Here is a 19,517-nt window from a genome sequence, read left to right on the forward strand (position 1 = left end):
ACCATACCATTCATTCAACTTCTGAGAATATTGTGCTTTGTAAAAATCATTGAAGTGGGGAACTGAAAAAAAAATCATTGAAACCAACATATAGGGAATTATAAGTATTTTTAAGTGAGGGATCATTTAACATCCAATCGATCCAAGGATTGCAGATTTTGCGTCATAACTTATCCCTCTCATAAACAAATTTGACTGGTTCTTGTATCTAAAGTTGTTTTCCACCCTGTATTGTTTTTATTGAAAAAAAGCGATTTTTTTAGCGGAAGTCTTTTATTAAATGCAAGCCCTGCATGATCTGATTTTTTTTTAATATCGTAACAATATAATAATTATTTCTAGAATTAAAAATAATGAAGACTCCCCCAGGTCAGCAATAACGCCATATCTCCTAGGGGAGCGCTTCTTAGAAGATATTTAACCCCCTTTTGATTGACGCCTAGGGAACCAATTAAAGCGAATATAGCCTAGTCGCTTGGCTTATTATTTTGCCAGTTCACTTGACGGTGCTCTCATCCGATTAATTTGCAACTTTTATTATGTCAGCAGATCCTTAAGATGTTTCCATGTCAAATAATAAAATAAAAATGGCTGTCGTCTCTCTTCTGTTAATTAGAAGAAAATGTATTAAAGTCTCTTTGATGAATGGTAAGTGAAGTATAGTATATTTATACAGGGTGGGGACTCTAACTGGAATAAATTATCTAGCTTGAAAGAAAGAAGTATTTCAGAAAAACGCAAAAATACGACAACTAATACGTTTTGCGGCTTTTAAAAATAATACCCTACCTAATTTTTTTAAATGGATACTGTTTGTGGTAACTTGTTGAGACGCTCTTTTGAAAGGGAAATTGAAGGTGTACTTTTCTTTTTAAAAAAAATTAACACCCGAATTTAAATTTAAAAAAAACTGTTTAGAGGTGATATGAAAATTGAAAACAAAATATCACTACGTTAAATGCGTATTTTGTTTTTTTTTTTTAAGAAAAAGATCAATCGCTGAGAAATAACCACAAGAGATCAGGTCAGGTCAGGACTAACTTCACAGATTTTTTTAAGTGGAATGAAATCTCTTGTGCCTTCTTGTTTCTAATGCTATTTTAAAATGGAGGTTAATGTCGCATTTTGTTTGTCATTAATTTATTCAAAAATCAAACTTCTTTTAAAGTACTATTAATTACTGTCTAAGTTTTAAAAAATAATGAAAAGTAATAATATGAATAATATAAATTTTTTCACAAAAAAAAATGATTACTTGAGTAAATGTTAAATGAAAACCATTTAGTTCTTGGCAAAGCCCTAAACGAGGGTAAAACTATGTTTGCAAACTTCTTAAAGCAGTTGGCGTAATTAATTAAATTTCGTTTCTGATCCTCTGTTTTTGTTCTTTAATACTTCTAGTTAAAGGTAACCCCAAAGGTAAAAATCTAATGATGTATGGTCAGGTGACCTTGCTGAATATTCGATTGTCCTCCGTCCAATCCATCTATTACGGAAAAAAATATTAAGAAATGGTAGTAGATTAGCAGCATAATGGGAAGATGCACCATCTTGCTGAAACTAGATTCTTTTGTCAAAATTTACATTTTCAATAGGAAATAGTCGTATTAATTTTAATACCAATGTATTTTGTAAAAAATCTCTAATTTATTATCAAAAAATATTGGCCTAATAATTAAATCTCCAATGATTCCAGCCCACGCATTAGTTTATGCTTGATATTTTTGACTCGGATTTTTATAGCAATGACAATTTTGCCAGTTTACCTAAAAAGAAAAGGTTTGCGATAAATATTTGCAAAGACCACCTCATAAGATTTTGGCCTAAACTTTAAAACGGACTCAGCATCTACCTACGTCATCATCATTCAGCCCTCTATGTCTACTGTTAAAAATAAGCCAACCCAATCATTTTTCATTCAAATCGATTTTGTGCTGTTTATATCCAGTTGCTGCGGATCCTCTTAATATCGTCTGACCAATGCAAAGGCGTTCTTCCTCTACTTTGCTTGTCTGTTCTAGGTCTCAATTTGAAAAGCCTCTTTTTCCATCGATCATCCTGCATCCGTGCAATGTGGTCAGCCCAGTTTCACTTAAGCTTCACTATAGCTTCGATTCTTCTGGGTAAATGCACGTTTCTAATGTGGTTCCTCAAGGACACACGAAGCATTGATCTCTCCATCTTCTTCTGTGTAACTCTAAGCTGTTTTTCTTAGCTGTTGCTGTTGTTAGTGTTAGGATTTCTGAGCCTCATGTCATCACTGGTAGTATACTCTTCTTTTTAAATTGACAACCATGTCACTCTTAAAATCGTCCTTAAGTCTTTCAAAATCTGTCCATGAGAAAGTGAGTCTTCTCTTTAGTTTGCATGTCTGGTTATGTCTTGAGATGCTGACCTAATGGTCATTTGAATTTCAGCCCCGCCATCTTTAGCCCACAGCTGGGAGTGAGGTTAGTCATGAATTTTGTTTTTGACATACTGATATTAAGGCCGACTTTTCCACACATCTTATAGGTTCTGCAACATCAGTTGCATTTTTTCTAAATTTTCTGAGATAGCACTATATAATCTGCAAATTGTAAGTCGGGTAAATTCTTGCCATCTATGCTTATATTTCTCTGACTTCAGTTCAATTGTTGGAATGCACTCTCCATGACTGTAATAAACAATTTTGGTTGCATCGTGTCACCTTCCGAACACCATCACGTTCAATTGTTACGAGGTTGGTATTTTCATGTAGTTTTACCATCAATGTGGCATGTTTGTAGATTTTGTGGATGAATTTGGAATATCGGTAGTCGACTCCTGAGGTACATTCCATAATACATTTAGATCAATTGTATCGAAGCCCACGAATGTTATTACTAAAGCTCCATTATAATCGATTGTCTTTTCTATAAGTGTTTTGACGCTTTGGAGGTGGTCTTTCATTCCAAATCCACGACGAAGGTCTGCCTGTCCCACAGGTTAACAAAAATCTAATTTATTTTTCACTCGAGTGATTATAATTCTAGTAAACAGTTTATAATAGTTTTCTAATTCTGCTATATCCTCTTTTGTGAAGCAGGACTACAAGAAAATTATGCCAATTTTTAAGGACGTTACTATTGAATACTTAGATCTATTTTTATTGCGTCTATAACTATGTTGTCTTTCCCTAGCGCTTTAATATTTTTTGTGTTTTTTAATGCTAATTCTACTTCCTCTATGTTAATATCAGGAAGAACTTCTGAACTTCGGTTGACAATGCCTCCCTTCGATGTCAGGATTTCGGGTTCAGCATTTTCTCCGTCAGTTTCATTATATTGACTTTTGTACCGAAGTTTATAGAATTTCTCGACCATATTATACTGTTTTTCTTGTTCGTTATTTAAAACAATCAAATCAAACTAACTGCTATCAGCGATGCGGTTCCTTATATACTCGGCAGAACTTCAGATGGCACTTCAGATGGTTTCTCGGTGTTTATAATATCGTTAAAATATTTCATATTTCCGTTCTATTGGCCGTAAGTTCTCCATCTTTGTTTCTCATTTTGCATATTTCTTCTCTTCCATCCGTAGTTTTCTTTGGAGTACCTTTATGCTTTCGATATTTTCTATAGTTCGTTTAATTTCTTGCACTTTTTTCTTTCTTGTATCTCTTCTTAATGCTTTAGAGATTTTTCTGTTTACGTTCTTTAGCTCTCGATGAAGGGGTAAGGAAAAAATCAACCACAGATATGTGGTTTTTCTTTCACGACTTTTGTTTCTTAAGTGTTTGACCATTATTAACCGAATTCATTATGATTTTGCAAAATTCTGACGCTACTTCCTCTATTTTAATATCAGGAAGCACTTCTGAACTTTGGTTGACAATGCCTCCCTTCGATGTCAGGATTCCGGGTTCAGCATTTTCTCCATCACTTTCATTATATTGAGTTTTGTAAAGGAATTTATAGAATTCCTCGACCATATTGTACCGTTTTTCTTGTTCGTTAAGTTAACAAACAACGAATTAATGAAAACAATCAAATCAAACTGACTACTATCGGCGATGCGGTTCCTTATATACTCGGCAGAACACTGTTCCGGAAGATTCTTGCTAACCTGCGAGACGTCGTACGTTGTGCCACTTGTGTCATTCCGTAATGACGGAGAATCAGATGGTTTCTCGGTGTTTATAATATCGTTAAAATATTTAATATTTCCGTTCTATTGGCCGTAAGTTCTCCATCTTTGTTTCTCATTTTGCATATTTCTTCACTTCCATCCGTTAGTTTTCTGCTTTTGTTATTTTCTACAGTGCGTTCCACCCTTAATAACATTCTTAAAAAAAAAAAAAAAAAAAAAAAAAAAAAAAAACACGTCAAATTAGATATACAAGGGGACGTTAAATTATGCATTCTGTCAATCACCTCCTCACCTCCAGCTAACCTCACTTTAATATGTCAACCACAGATATGTGGTTTTTTCTTTACTACTTTTGTTTCTTAAGTATTTGAACATTATTAACCGAATTCATTATGATTTTGCAAAATTCTAATTTACGATCAGGATCTAGCAGCTCCGGGACTGGTATAGTCGTTTCTCCTCTTATACGTGGCCAACTAGGGAGGTATTTGCTTTTATTTGTAATTTCTTAATTCAGTTAGATTTTACTATCGCAAAGCTCATAAAAAAAGACCATCTTTGCATTATTAAAGCCTTGGCAACGCCTAAACTCTAGTAGATATTTACTATAGATAAAATTGATTATAAAGCCACTTCAAAAAAAAAACAATTTTCTATAATAATCTTGATTAAAATAAGCCAGTAATAAAATTGAATTTTCGATAAAATGCTTTGCTTCAATTAAAGAATACATGATTTATTTCCTGATAAAACACAATATATTCCCAAGACTGGCAGTCTCTACAGGTTTGTATCTGATTTTTGTTGACCTGAATGTCATAAAACATACATATATCAAGCATGCACGGGTGTAATTTACCTTGCATTAAAAGCACAACAAAGAAAATTGCTTTTTACCGATTCGTAGGTACGTCGGTTGGCAAGCCTCCTCACTGATTAAATCCTTCGGCTCCGCGCTGTGCCCGGCCGAAGGGAACTCCGTCTGATTTGATATATAAAATATTAAACTCTAATTTTGTGTTTATGTGAACAACTCGCGTTTTATTTTTTTAAGAGGACATTGATATCGGTTTAGGACTAATGAGAAAACAAATGATAAAAAGAAAGAAAAAAAAACGTTTATTTGCCGAAAAAAAAGTTACCGATTACAATGTTCGACTTAATTTACTTTAATAAAAGGGGCAATTTAAATATTGCGGCAATATATCGAGCTGAACTTGAATTAAACCGTCAACTGTCTCGTAGCGGCGACGTGGCTACCAATATACTCGGATGACCATAATTCCGGAAAATTACAGCGTTCTGCCGAGTATATAAGGAACCGCATCACCGATAGTAGTCAGCTGTCAGTTCCGTGAAGTAAAGTTTGAAATATTGACGCAAAATTTCAATAGTTGGAAATAAATATAGTAAAAAGGAATATTTCTATAGTAGTCGCGAGTGATTGTATTTTCGTAGTCAAGTTTAAAAATAACTTAGTTAACTATTTTTCATTGTTTTAATTTACTCCTAACGAACAAGAAAAATGGTACAATATGCCCGGGGAATTCTATAAACCCCTTTACAAAAGTGAGGAGAAAATGCTGAACCCGAAATCCTGACATCGAAGGGAGGCATTGTCAACCAAAATCAGAAGTGCTTCCTGATATTAACATAAAGGAAGTAAAATTAGCATTAAAAAACACAAAAAATATTAAAGCGCTAGGAAAAACATAGTTACAGACGCAATAAAAATCGGAGGCTAAAAATAAAAGAGCTTTTTAATCTCTATCTATTCAATAGGAAAGTCCTTGGCAATTTAAATATTGCGGCAATATTTCGAGCTGAACTTCAACCAAACTGCCATTTGCCTCCTAGCGACGACGCGGCTACTAATATACTCGGATGACCATAATTCCGAAAAATTCGCAGACCTTCAACCCGTAACATCGTGCAGTGTGCCTCGTCGTTACATTATAATTTTTTATTTTCTTATCTTAACTATTCTATTGTGCAGGGTGTTTCACTAAGCGTGGATCGCGGCCATATATCGGGAACTGTCAATCTGACATCGTTGGAATATTTTTTGAACTTTATAAAAGTGGCCAAGAGAAAATGCTCGAAATTATTTTTCAGTTCCAAATTTGACCACTAGGGAGCGTTATTAGAAGCTCAATATTTCAATTCTAATTTTCTCCGGAAAATGTCAGCTTAAGGTACTTCCTTTTAACATAATTAGAAAATTTGGCATTTTTTCATCATTTTGGTCAAAGACTCATTGGCTCAATTTTTAATTTTTTTCCTACATACGGTAACAGCTGTTTCAATTTTCACTTGATGAATCCTTTAATTTCGCTCTATTATATCTTATTTTGTTTTGGACCCTGTTTTGTACACAATGTCTTTAATTTGTCCCCATACAAAATATATCATCTTGCAACAGCATTCGCAAGGTATTTAAAAAGTTATGATATGATTCACCATTTAAATGTTTATCAATAATAAATGGCCCAATAAGTTTATTTTTTAAATAAATATTCTCCCGCGACCATGTTATTCAAATTAACATTACCAGAACTAGAAAAACTACCTTTATTAGTCCATAAAATTATAAAAAAAAACCGGCGATTTTGGTAGCACATTTCTCTAAGCCAATAACAATGGTCGAGTTCTTTGTCAAAATCATTTTTTGATAGAAATACATGATATGGTTAATGTCTAAATTCTTTCAAAATTCATAACACCGAAGGATAACTAAAGATTATTAAATGAAGCGCGCTAAAAGAGAAAATCGACTTTAACTGTCTGGAAAAAAATTAAAATGAAGCTTCAAGTACCTGAATATAATTTTTAAAATTTTTTTAAGGCAGTTTGAGAATGCTCACCCACCATAGGCTGTAACTTGCTAAAAAATACTTGACAAAAATTCCTTGTAAACTTTTATTCCTGTAGGAATATTTTTGGAATCCTTTGTGGGATAACAATTTTACCGGTTGGAATATTAAATATATTCCTTTCTTGGCAAAAAATTTAATTTTACAAAAGTGAGTGGAACGTTGGCGCCCAACATGTGAGTATATCGAATATCCCAAGTAGTCTGAAAAAGGAATATTTAATTTATTGAAACTATATCCGATAAACTATCTTTTTCCACCCCCATTTAACATCCGTGAAAAGTCATTGTCAATTTTTGGAATTTACTTTTCAGACTAAATTCTAAAATAATAAATATGTGATAAGTATAGTCCTTCGAAGGACTATACCCTTTCCTGGCAAAAATTTCCATTTGACAAAAATGTGTGGAACTTTGGCGTTCAACATGTGAGAATATGGTCCGTTGCACACCATATTCCCCTAATATCCCAAACAGTATGAGAAAAGAATATTCAATTTTCCGTATTGAAATTCACCAGGTATTGTATATCTTAAGTACCAGTATTACACATTGAAGGAGAGAACTAATAATGAATGTGAAAAACCTTTTAGCTGGTTTATTCGAGTCACTAATCAACCATCGTCAATTTACGTCTTATGTTGAAGTACATTTTGGTAACAGAACTTTGAACCATCAGACTTTACTATGAAACTGACATTTATTTAAAAAATATTTTCACAGGCTAATCTAAAAGATTCATGCCTATTTGCCTAACTAGAGCATTTCTTAAAATTAAGGAAATGGCTACTTTATGCAAAGTGCAGGTGGCCTTTGCGTGGAGTGTGGTGGGTTTTCTCAGGCTCCCATGAGATGTATGCTCTGCAGCAGCATTGGAACTGCTGCTGCATTGAGGCGAAGAACGCTTGTAGTATGGCGTTTGGTTCTGTACCTAGCGGAGGGGGGACGGCAGCTGCGGCTTGTTGCGGAGGTGTGGGTGGTGCGGCAAGGCGGCTGTTGTCCTGGGTGCCCCAGGTAAACGGGCGATCCTGTCTGGCAGTTTTTGCATTCAGGATCTGCTTGGGATTTCTAGGGCATCCCAGGTAGTTGGCTTTATGAGGGCCTCCACAGATGGCACATGTGGCTGGCTGGTCGCGTGGCTTGGTGCACTCGGTGGTGGCGTGGAGTTGGCCACACTTCACGCGCTTGATGGTGAGCCACCGTGCACCTGGCCTGGGCGTGTCCATGGAGCTGGCACCTGTGGCACTGTATTCTCCTGGACTTGTTACTTTGGGCTTCTACCCTTATCTTCACGCCGCGCAGCTCTGTAAGTGAGAAGATCGACTTTTCTTCTCTTGGGAGCTGCGCCAGGACAAGTGATGTGAGCTGCCTGTTCCTGTTGAAGTATCATGCCGCTGAGTGAGGGTGGAAGCCTAGGTTCCTCAGGTTCTCCAAGATGCTATCGGCCAACCAGTGCTTGAAGGGACCTCAAAGGACGATGTATAGCCTTCTCTCCTGTGGTAGGGAGAAGGAGTGGAACGGCACTTTTGAGGATTCCAGATAGTCCTGGGTAACTCTGTAGTCCGTGATGGTCTGAGGGTGGAACTTTATTCCGTCGCGGGTGTTAACAACATGGCCACGTTGTGAAGTCCTTTTGACTTCAGGACGGCGGCGACTTCCTCAAATTTTGTCTTCTCCCTTATGACGATCGGAGGGATCTTGGTCCTGCGGGTTGGTGGAGCTGGCTCGGGTTTGGGCTCAAGAGGAGTGTTCCTGAACCCAGCCCTAGAGATGGAGGTGGTAGTAGCGGGAGCTAGGTCGGGAGGCGCGATGGTTGGTGTGTTCCTCGGGACCGTCTCCGGATCCGAGGTCTTCCTCCTCTTTATCCTGCTAACGACAGGTTGGAACCCGTCGTCTTCGTCCTGGAGTCGCAGTGCAGGAGCTAGGCTCCTGTGCTGAGAGTTCGGCCATCTCGATGGAGTCCACAGGTGTTTCCAGGGCAGCAGGGGGGGCTTCGGCTGCGGGACTGGCCTGTACCGCAGCGGAAGCGGACGGCAAGGCGGACTCCAGAGCCTTTATCCGGCTCTTGAGTGCCTTGGTCGTTGCCTTGTGGAAGATCTGGCGTAGGGCGTTCATCTACTGCTCGTGTTTTCTCTTCACGCTTCTCATCAAGACTTCGTAGAAGTATGTTAACTCGTCCTGGTTTGACGGGTTGGTCTGTAGGACGGCCAAATCCGCTTTCAGTTCGGCCTCGTCTTGTGGTGTTTCCTCTTCTTCGTCCGTGTTACAGAACTCCGAGAAATCCTCGTCGTCCTCCAACAGGAAGGAAGAATTTTCGTCTAGTTTGTGAGCCATGGTAAACTCGATCGTCGGGCAGAGAGACAGCGGGGTCGGTCGCACTTGGTACAGCGAAACTAGTTCAGAGAACACTTCGACGTTAAGTGCAGGTGATCTGCACTCAACGGAGGACGAACTCTGTATGCTCTGACCTATTTTGCTTTACAATCATGGCAATATTAATAAAAATGACGGTGTTCTTGTATACATTAGTCAAAAGTTCAGTTATAAATATGAAATAAAAAAATTGTCAAATATAAATTTTATTGATATTGATCTAACTCAACAAAAAAATGAATCTTTTAAAATTAGTGCTATATACAGACCACCGTCCACAAATGCTGACGTTTTTGATGCAGACTTGCTTCATTATTTATCTGAGTTGCCTAGGTTGGATGTTCACGTTATTTGTGGGGATATTAATATTAATATCCTAAAGGAAAAACAAGATTTAAATCATGTTCAAGAATATCTTAACCTTCTTAATGCAAACTCCTATGTTTCATACGTAAATAATGTTTGCACTTGGGAGAGAAATTTACAGAAATCCTGTCTAGACCACTACTTTGTTAAATCCGGAAATTCTGAAAATATTAAAGCTTATTAGTTAAATTACAAGATAACGGATCATTATCCAACTATCATTGAAATAGGAGATCAGAACAATTTATGTAGAAATTGTCCAAATAAAATCATTAAAGAATACATTAATTATGGAAAATTGATACAAGACTCCTTTTTAATAGACTGGAATTATTTTTACTCTTGTAAGGACTTAGATGAAATGATGAACATTTTTATTAATAACATAACAAAAATCATGCAAAAAAATACAAAAAACGTTAAAATAAACAAAAAAAAATTCCAAGGAAGGGTTGGATTAGTCCAAGCCTACTAAATGCTATTAATAGTAAAAATGTACTATATCAAGAATTAAAAAAATCTCCTAATAATTTAACTCTAAAACAAAATTACAACATGTGTAAAAGAAGTCTTGCAAAATCCATCGCCGCCTCAAAAAAACAATATTTTGAAAAATTACTAAGTAACCAACAAAACACCAAATGCCTATGGGATTCAGTCAATAAAATTTGTAACAAAAACCAAAAAAAATCAGGAAATTGAAAAAATAAAATTATATCTGATAAAAAAAAAATAGCCGACGTATTTAATAAACACTATTGCTCAGTAGGGGAAAACTATGCCAAAAAAATTAAAAAACCTAAAAATTTTATTGACAACGAACATGAAATAGCAAACAATATGTTCCTTAATTTTGTTACTGAACAAGAAATATTAAAGATTATAAAAAAATTAAAGACAAAAAAATCCCCCGGTTTTGATGGTATACGTACTGAAATCTTAAAATTAATAGACAGTCAAATCTCATACCCATTAGCATTTTTAATAAATAAATATATAAAAAAGGGATATTTTCCAAAACCATTAAAAATAGGTATTATTTCTCCTTTGCTAAAATCTGGAAGTAGACTGGATATTATAAACTACAGACCAATTTCGCTGTTAACAAACATAGCAAAAATTTTTGAAAAAGTGCTAAAAAGTAGAATCATGAAATTCTTAAAAAAATACAAATTGATATCCGAGAATCAGTATGGGTTCATGGAGGGTAGATCGACGGAGGATGCAATTGCTGGGCTCACATCACAAATATATAAAAATCTTGATGAAAGCAGCCCGACATTGTGTATCTTTGTTGATCTGGCCAAGGCGTTCGATACAGTTTCGCACTCCTTGCTCTTAGAAAAATCAAAAGATATGGCCTTAGAGGAAAAATATTTGATATCATAAAGAGCTACTTATGTGATAGAATACAATATACAAAAATCGGTGGAGTAATGAGTGAGGCTGGGTCGATAACCTGTGGCGTTCCTCAGGAGACTGTTTTGGGACCACTACTATTTGTTTTGTATATAAATGGCTTACTTAAACTGAACATTAATGGTAAAACTATATCATTTGCTGATGATACTGCTATTTTGTTTAAGGGAGAAACGTGGGAGGAAGCAAAAATTCAAGCAGAAAGGGATTTTTCGCTAGTTAAAAAATGGTTTGATTTTAACTTATTAACTGTAAATCTTGAAAAAACCAAATGCATATTATTCTCTCCCAATGATAAAACAATAAACTGTCAAGGCATAGTAGTGGATAATCAAGCAATACCTGCTACAAAGACTATAAAATATTTGGGAATTATTATAGACAACAACCTCCGATGGGACCATCACATCAAATATGTTGTTCAAAAGATTAGATGTGTCATGCCAAAATTAAACTATTTAAAAAACTTCCTGTCAACGAATCAATTAAAAACTCTATATTTTTCATTAGTGCAGTCACATTTGATCTATGGAATAATTGGTTGGGGAGGAGTGCTAAACTCACATGTTACAGGTTTAGAAATAACTCAAAAATGGGCACTTAAAATTGTATTTAACAAAAGTCGGTTTTTTCCATCGGATACATTATATGGCATAAGTGGTGTCATGGATATTAGACAGCTTTTCTGTTATAGAATGCTCTTAAGATCGTTTAAGAAACCTCAAGAAAGTTTAGTTTCTAACGAAACAAACTATAATTTAAGGTCTTCAAATAAAGTTATTATTCCAAAATGCAAAAAAATGTGCGGACAGAGAAGCTGGCTATACCTAACCCCATGACTATATAATAAAATCCCTGATGATATTAAATGTTCTGAAAGTTTTATTAGTTTTAAAAGAAAAGTGTCAGACTGGTTACTGAGGGTACTATCGTGAGAGGATTTAAACAGTTTTGTGAACCAAAAAGAAAACTAATATTAAATTATATACCCAAAGACTTATATTGAAGTGAAAAAGTGTAAGAAAGTATCACACAAAAAGCAAAATGATTTTTGCTTTTTCGACAATACTTATGAATAAACGTTCATAAGTATTGTCGGTACGGTAAATTTATGGTAAAATATGTATTAATATCGAGATTAATATTGAATTAAAATTGTATTTTACATTTGTTTAATAAACGTCCTATATATATACAATTTTTTTAATAGTACGAAATCTCTGGCCACGCATAAGGCTTTTTTAGTTCAATTTTAAAAAGAAATCCTTATGTTAAGGTACGAAATGGCATAACAACATTCTATTAATTATCATATTTTTTACATTTTTAAATTGCGCTTTAAAAATGTATTCGTGATGCGGGATCTCTAGCCACGAATACGGAGTTCGAAAGTAAATTTTAGGAAAAAACCCTTATGTTGACAATTTACCCATTACAAGAATTTTTAAATTGAACTAAAATAATTCTATCTTATATTTTTCTGATCTGGTACTGCAAGTTGTTTTAAAATTAGGTAGCCGCAAGTAGTGTTTGGATTTTTTTTAACGTCTTTATAACTTTTTATTTATGTTATTTTTAATTACATTTAAAATCCTGTATAATATGTTTAAATAAATATACAAAAATATTTTATAAAACGTTTAGTTAGTATTTCACTCAGCGCATAAAAACCCTTTCAAACAAATTACCTTAAAATTGCAAATAAAATAACTAAATTGCTTTGTTCTTAAAAAACTGTTTAATTAAGTGATTAAAATGAAATACTGCCATTAAAGCTAATCGGTTTAATCTATTTATTTACGTTAAAAATTTAATTTACCATGCTCGATTATTGAGCTTAATCTGCAGTTAAATCTAAATTACTTAACTTACTACTATTGTGTATTACCATATTGGCTGCTATGTTAAAATCAATTATGGGGATTTAAATAAAAGAGGCGAATTTACTTGCTCCATTATTTTTTATGCCTTAATGAAATTGTGATTGCTCAACAAACAGATTAGGCAAAGCGGCTCTTAAAAGCCATATTTTCGTTATTTAACTTATTCCTAATTTAACAAAGTTTTGTGTGGAAAAATCAAATTGTAATTTATCATGTTAAAAACCCCAAAATATATAAAATAATTAACAAAAAAATAATGGATGAAGCTTAGTCAGTTTTTAAACATATTATGCCTAATCTGTTTATATAATTATGGCAATTATTATTAAATAATGAAGAATTATGATAATAAGAAAAATGTGAAATTTTTAGCTTCAGCACCCCTTTTTGGAGAAAGGTAAATTAAGTTAAATTGACTTATTATATTTGTATTAATTGTATCGCACACCCCCTCGATTGAGGCATATTAAGGGACGATATTTGTTTTAAAATATATTTTTTTAAAACGCTTAGAAATACTACTTCAATAAAACTGTATTATGTGTATTCTTCGTAAAATTTTAAAGAGATAAAATAAGGATGGGAGGCGCTTAAGGTGTGTGTTGAAAAATTGAAACTATTAAAACTTGACCTAATAAAAAATGATTCTTTTTAAAGGCTATACTCTACTAAGGTAAAAAAATCGCATAACTAGCAACGAAATTCTTATAGTACACCGGGCCTTTGTCAAATTTCATCGAAAAGTATCTCACAAACTTTATATGAGATGCCATATCCCGAACTTAGGGGAGAGCCTTACTAGAAGACATTCCTCCTACGACTTAACAAAGGATTAAACTTTAACAATCCCCTCTGTAACAAATCTTCACTCGAAGTTACGAAGGGGAATGATGGTTCCCATTAAAAGTTTTAGCAATTACTTTTCTCTTTTTTTTATTTATTTTATGGTAGTTCAACATTTTAAAATTAATTCTTTAAGCTGATTTATATTATGGTCATGATTAAATTATTTTAACCGGTTAACATTATTTTAGAAGCCTAAGAAATATATCGCTACTCATTTTCGTAATTAATAAAGTAAGTTCTTGACACCATGCGCAATAATTTGCGCATAAGCAGACGTAAAGAACGCGTGTGCACTGCTAATTAATATTGCAATAAAATTTCAAACAAATATTTTGGTGAGCAATTGAATTTCTGCTACAATTTTACGTTACGTAATGAACATGTCTGAATGCAGCCTAAAATAAACGTCAATATCAATAAAATCTACTGATTTTGTATGTTCTTAGCTCGATTAAGGGTGCGTTTACAATTATTTTTACTTTGAACGTAAAATAAAAATCGGTGGAATGACTTATTTAAAGCAACTAACTATATTTTTAAAAACTGCTGTGAATATCAATTATTTTACCATTGTAACTATTTGCCCTATAACAGTTTTTAATTTTATTTCTTTAATACATTTTCTCCGTTTACCTAATCAATAAGAAAAACTTTATAAGTGCAATAATTTCAGGGAAACCCCTTAACCGGAACGCTTATTATTTTAAAAGCATTGCACGACTTTGTATCTAAAGAAAACGTAGCACTTACGAAGCACGGTGAAAGGTGGAAAAGAAAGGAATCAAAAAGAAGGGGGCGAGTTAAAAAGGAAAAGTCAAGGGGTAGTTTCATCAATCAGATTCCCGTGACTTAAGATATGCGCTGCAAAACAGAATGTCGGAGCTAAGGGTCTTCCTTTTTCAACTGACTGCAACAGGCTGGATATATTCGAGTGAAATGGAAAATTGATTCTAATATTCACAAAGTTATATGGAAATTGGAAAACGATTGTAAGATTATGCAGCTGAGTACTGACTTTTCCTTTTATTCAATTTATGGAGAAACTATTTAGTCGCAAACGTAGAAAGTAAAAATATTAAAAATTTAAGTTTATTTTGACGCAAAAAAGGGGAATAAAAGATGCAAAGGCGACGTTGCATAAAGTATTTACGTAAATTTATTCCTTAGTAACGTCAGCCTGAAATCGATAAAAATTATGACTAGAACATATCAGTTATTAATTAAAAATCATATAGTTAAATAGGTATGAGTTTGTCACTACAATATAGGGTTTATACTGTCTATATATGGGGCTATTCTTAAATCTATATATATAAAAGAGTTTGTCCTGACTGACTGACTCATCCTCGCAGAGCCCAAACTACAATAGCTAGAAACGTGAAATTTTGCCAACGGGTTCCTTTTATAATGTAGGCACCGGATAAGAACGGATTTTTCGAAATTCCACCGATAAGGGGTAAAAAATGGGAAAATTGTTACCCGTGACCTCGAGAACTAACGGGGCATGGCTTCGGAGTTTGAACGGAGACTGCCCGCACCAACGAGTCGCAGGTATCAACTTAAGAAAAAAAAATTAACTGCAACAATGTTTTTTTATAATGTAGGCCCCGGATACGAACGAACTTTTTGAAATTCCACCGATAAGGGGTGTTAGCATAGCGGCATAAAACTGATTAATAAATGCGATTGAAAAAGTGCCTCTGTATTATTTATATTTTGGTAGACATAACAACAAGGCGGGTCCATGCGAGACTGATACCCGAGAGGTGACTCGACTCAGTCTTACCGCTCGCTCTGCATCTAACGAATCATTTTTAAGATTATTTGTGTCTTGGTTTTATAATAATTATATTATATTAATCGCGCCCCTTGGCCTCAAGAAAAACGGCGTGGCAATTGTGGGTTGCCTGTACTATTAATGAGGAGAGGCTTCGGATTTTATTTTTGTGTATTGTGGGTTGCATTTACTATTATTGGAGGTCACTCACTACCTTTATTTATAAGAATGAGGGATTTGGTACATATGTTGACCACAGATTATAAAATTGGAAATAGAACCGAAGATTACACTAAATTGCCAAGGAGTAACACAAACCCTAATTTTTTGAGATATTTAAATCATTTAGTACTAAAAACTTTTAATATTTTACCAGTAGAAATTAGAAATAAAAAAAGATTAAAAATATATAAAAGAAACAGTTCATCATATATTTATCAAAATGAGCACTTGTTAAACTGTTTTGAAGGATACTGCAGAAGCTTACATGATTTTTTGTAGTTGTAGTTTTGTAATTGTAAGAATGACATTTGTTTGTTAATTGATATGGTTACAAAAATTATTTTATTATTGTTACTTTTTGCAGTTCAGTCATCTAGATGCTGCGTTGCAATTATTATATTTTTGATAATAACTATAATTTACGACTAAATTCTTAGTTAAGAAAAACTGAAAACTTGTAAAAATCATTTCATAACGTTCACATTATTTTAATAACCTAAAATTTTTTGTTAAAAAAAAACATTTTGTTTAGACTGATACTCTAGATTTTAGGCCTGATGATGCTTCAGCTAGAGCGAAATACGTGTAGCCATTTATTATATGTTGTGAGACCGTGACTGTGTGTTTTCTTGATTCATTTTTTTGACTCTTGCTTTTTGTCAAAATTAATTTTTAAATTCTAAAATAAAAACTTAAAAAATATTAAAATACTTAATTTTTAAATAAATTCAATAAAAAAATAATTAAAACATTATAAAAGACTGCGACAAAGAATGCGACAGATACTCAATATGATAAAATTAATCATAATTAAAAAATAAACAATATTTTCTTGATTAACAGGTAGTTGTTAGTGAATATAATAGTGACGTTTATGCAAATCGTATAAGAACATCTAATATCTGATACTGCATGTCATTGTTTCCATCAGGAGCACCCTATGCATGTTTATTAATCAAAGAAGAAAACGCAGCAAGCAGTATTGCACCTAATGGAACTAGCACTAAAATAAGAAAACTTATCAGAATATTTATTTGTAGACGCTTGCAACCTTGCGTTATTAGTCAAATATTCCAGATTTAGTATTTTGATAAACTAGGTGGTCATTTGAAAATACACTAAGGTCTATTATGGATAATTTGAAATGTATCTTTTAATTTATAGAGTACGTTATTTTCATGGTCTTTGATCGGCATTATACTCCAACAATTTTAATAGTATAATGAAACTGGAAAATTTTAACTTTTGTAATAAAGATGGAAAATAGATCAACGTGGTACTGGAAGGGTGAACTCATCTAATTAAACCATTAGCACTATCTATTATTTTTACGATCCTGTGACTAAGCAGTATATAATTCAATTGTAATCAAATAGTCACAATATGTGAATAGACTGATAAGAACGAGTTGAAAGTTTAGAAACTCTTGGTGCGCATGATTGGTTCTAACATATGAGCTGCTTCAATGTTATAGTAGTGGAAGCGGTACACATGAATAACTACAAAGAAACCGCAAATTGTGATACAAGCAAGGCGTTTGGTACACATATACTATAGACTCAAATAATAATTTTTACCCGAAGTACCTATAAATACATCCCTTAGGGGAGGAGTGGAAGCACCATTCTGACCCCCCTCCAAAATTCAGATTCATCAAATGTCAGTAAACCAGCTTTCATTCTGTTTCAAAACATTGTGAATTACGATCAGGTGTTAAAAAAAGGTAATAGTAATCTTTAAAAGCAGTCAAAACAATTATTAACCCCTAAAAGGGGATGGCTACCCCCTGATTTTTTAAAACTTTAGCGCAAAAGGTAAATGTTTAAGTTAGTACATTTTCATAAATTCATTCGCGATCAATATTCTAGGACAGTTCTTTTTTAAACAATTTTTATGCCCTAAAATATTATTTTTAACGTATTTTCCCTAAATTTAATTATTTGCAGGAACCAAGAGCACGCCACTGCATTACACGTCTAGTTGCGACGGATAGCAAGTAGCAAAGTCGAAAACGCCTATTTATTTTAAACGTGTTCAGTCAGTTGTCGGTTGTGTGTTTTGTTGATTTCGTGGTTTATTAATATGGGGTGTTGATTTTTACTGTTTAAGTTAGTTTGTTAAATATTATAATAATGCCAAAAAACAACTTAGTGTTGGCGGTACCGGAACCAAATACTTCTCAGATAGTAGACTGGGAAGTTTGCTGTTTATGCCAAGGTGGGAGAGGCGTGTTTGTTTGTCCTGCAAATAATGTTATAGAAACTCAAAAAAATAAGGGGTGTATCTCTTTAGCAGCTAATTTAGAACTTTTGAAGCCCTACGGATATAGACTAGAACCGGGTTTAGTGGTGGACAAATTAGATGGGGGTAGCAGTGTTTTAGAAACATTTAAAGGAAAACGCGCGAAATGGCACAAGTCGTGCTCTTTACGATATCTAAATTCCAAGTTTAACGTCTTGTTGGAAAAACAGAAAAACAAAGATGTAATGGCTACCACCGAAGAACAGTTAGATGCTAAACCCGTTGAAAGAAGCACTAGATCGTCTGTCCCTTTTATAAATGTGAAGGAATTATTTTGTATATTTTGCAAGTGCCCTGAGAAGTGGAATGATCCTCTTCGTCAATGTGCTACAGACGACGTTTTTAGTAACATTCGTAGATGAGCCGAGACTTTGTGTGACAATGATCTATTAGCATTGCTGGCCGAAGGCGACTTGTCTGCGCAAGAAGGGAATTACCATCCAAAATGCCTTGCACGTATGTACAATAAAACGAGAAAGAAGGCATGCGAATGTGCAGCAGATGAAAATAAAATCATGTGTAAAGGAATGGTCTTTGCCGACGTTGTCATATATATTAACAAAAAGCTTAATAGTAGCTCCAATTTTGTTTTTGCAATGAGCGACCTAATGCGAATGTACAAGCAACGTCTAGGCACATTGCTTGGTGTTTCCGAGCAAAAAATTAGAAAGGAGCATGAGACCAGATTTAGGCAGAAAATACTTCTACACTTTCCTAATTTAAGTGCCAAAAAATGTGTTCGTGAGTACACATTAATTTATTTTTTTTTATGGTAAACACAAGCACAAGAGGAAAGTCCTATGTCACTCTTGGAGTGGTGCTTGCGCGAAGATGTTTGTGGGCATTTATCTTGAATCGCTGTAGGTTGTATGCGTCAGGAAATATGTGAGCTGGAAGCCCGTTCCACAAAGAAGATGTTCTCCAGATGAATGAGTCCCGATACAGCGACGTCCTTGGGGTAGGCAGGTGGACTCGATGTTGATGAGCCGCAACTGCTAGACGCGTCCTTCTTGCCGGAACAGCCCTGGGTGGAATCAGGCCTGCTAGCTCAGAGGAGCACTTACCGTGATAATAACGGTAGAATAAACAGAGATCAGCCACCTTTCTCCTGTGCTCCAGACTATCCAGACTCTTTGTCAGTTCTGGTTTGTCGATAAGACGAATAGCTCTATTCTATATAGAATCTAGCAGCTTTAAACTATGCTTGGGTGCAGAGCTCCAGACATGCGAGCAATACTCGAGGGAAGGGCGTATTTGAGCCTTATAAAAAGTCAGTAGCTGTTCTGGTGTATACAGTTTTTTCGTTTTGAAAAGCACTCCGAGTTTTTTCGAAGCTGTCCTGGCGA

This window comes from Anthonomus grandis, chromosome 22 (genome assembly GCF_022605725.1).
Source record: "Anthonomus grandis grandis chromosome 22, icAntGran1.3, whole genome shotgun sequence".
In the NCBI taxonomy this organism is placed as follows: Eukaryota; Metazoa; Arthropoda; class Insecta; order Coleoptera; family Curculionidae; genus Anthonomus; species Anthonomus grandis.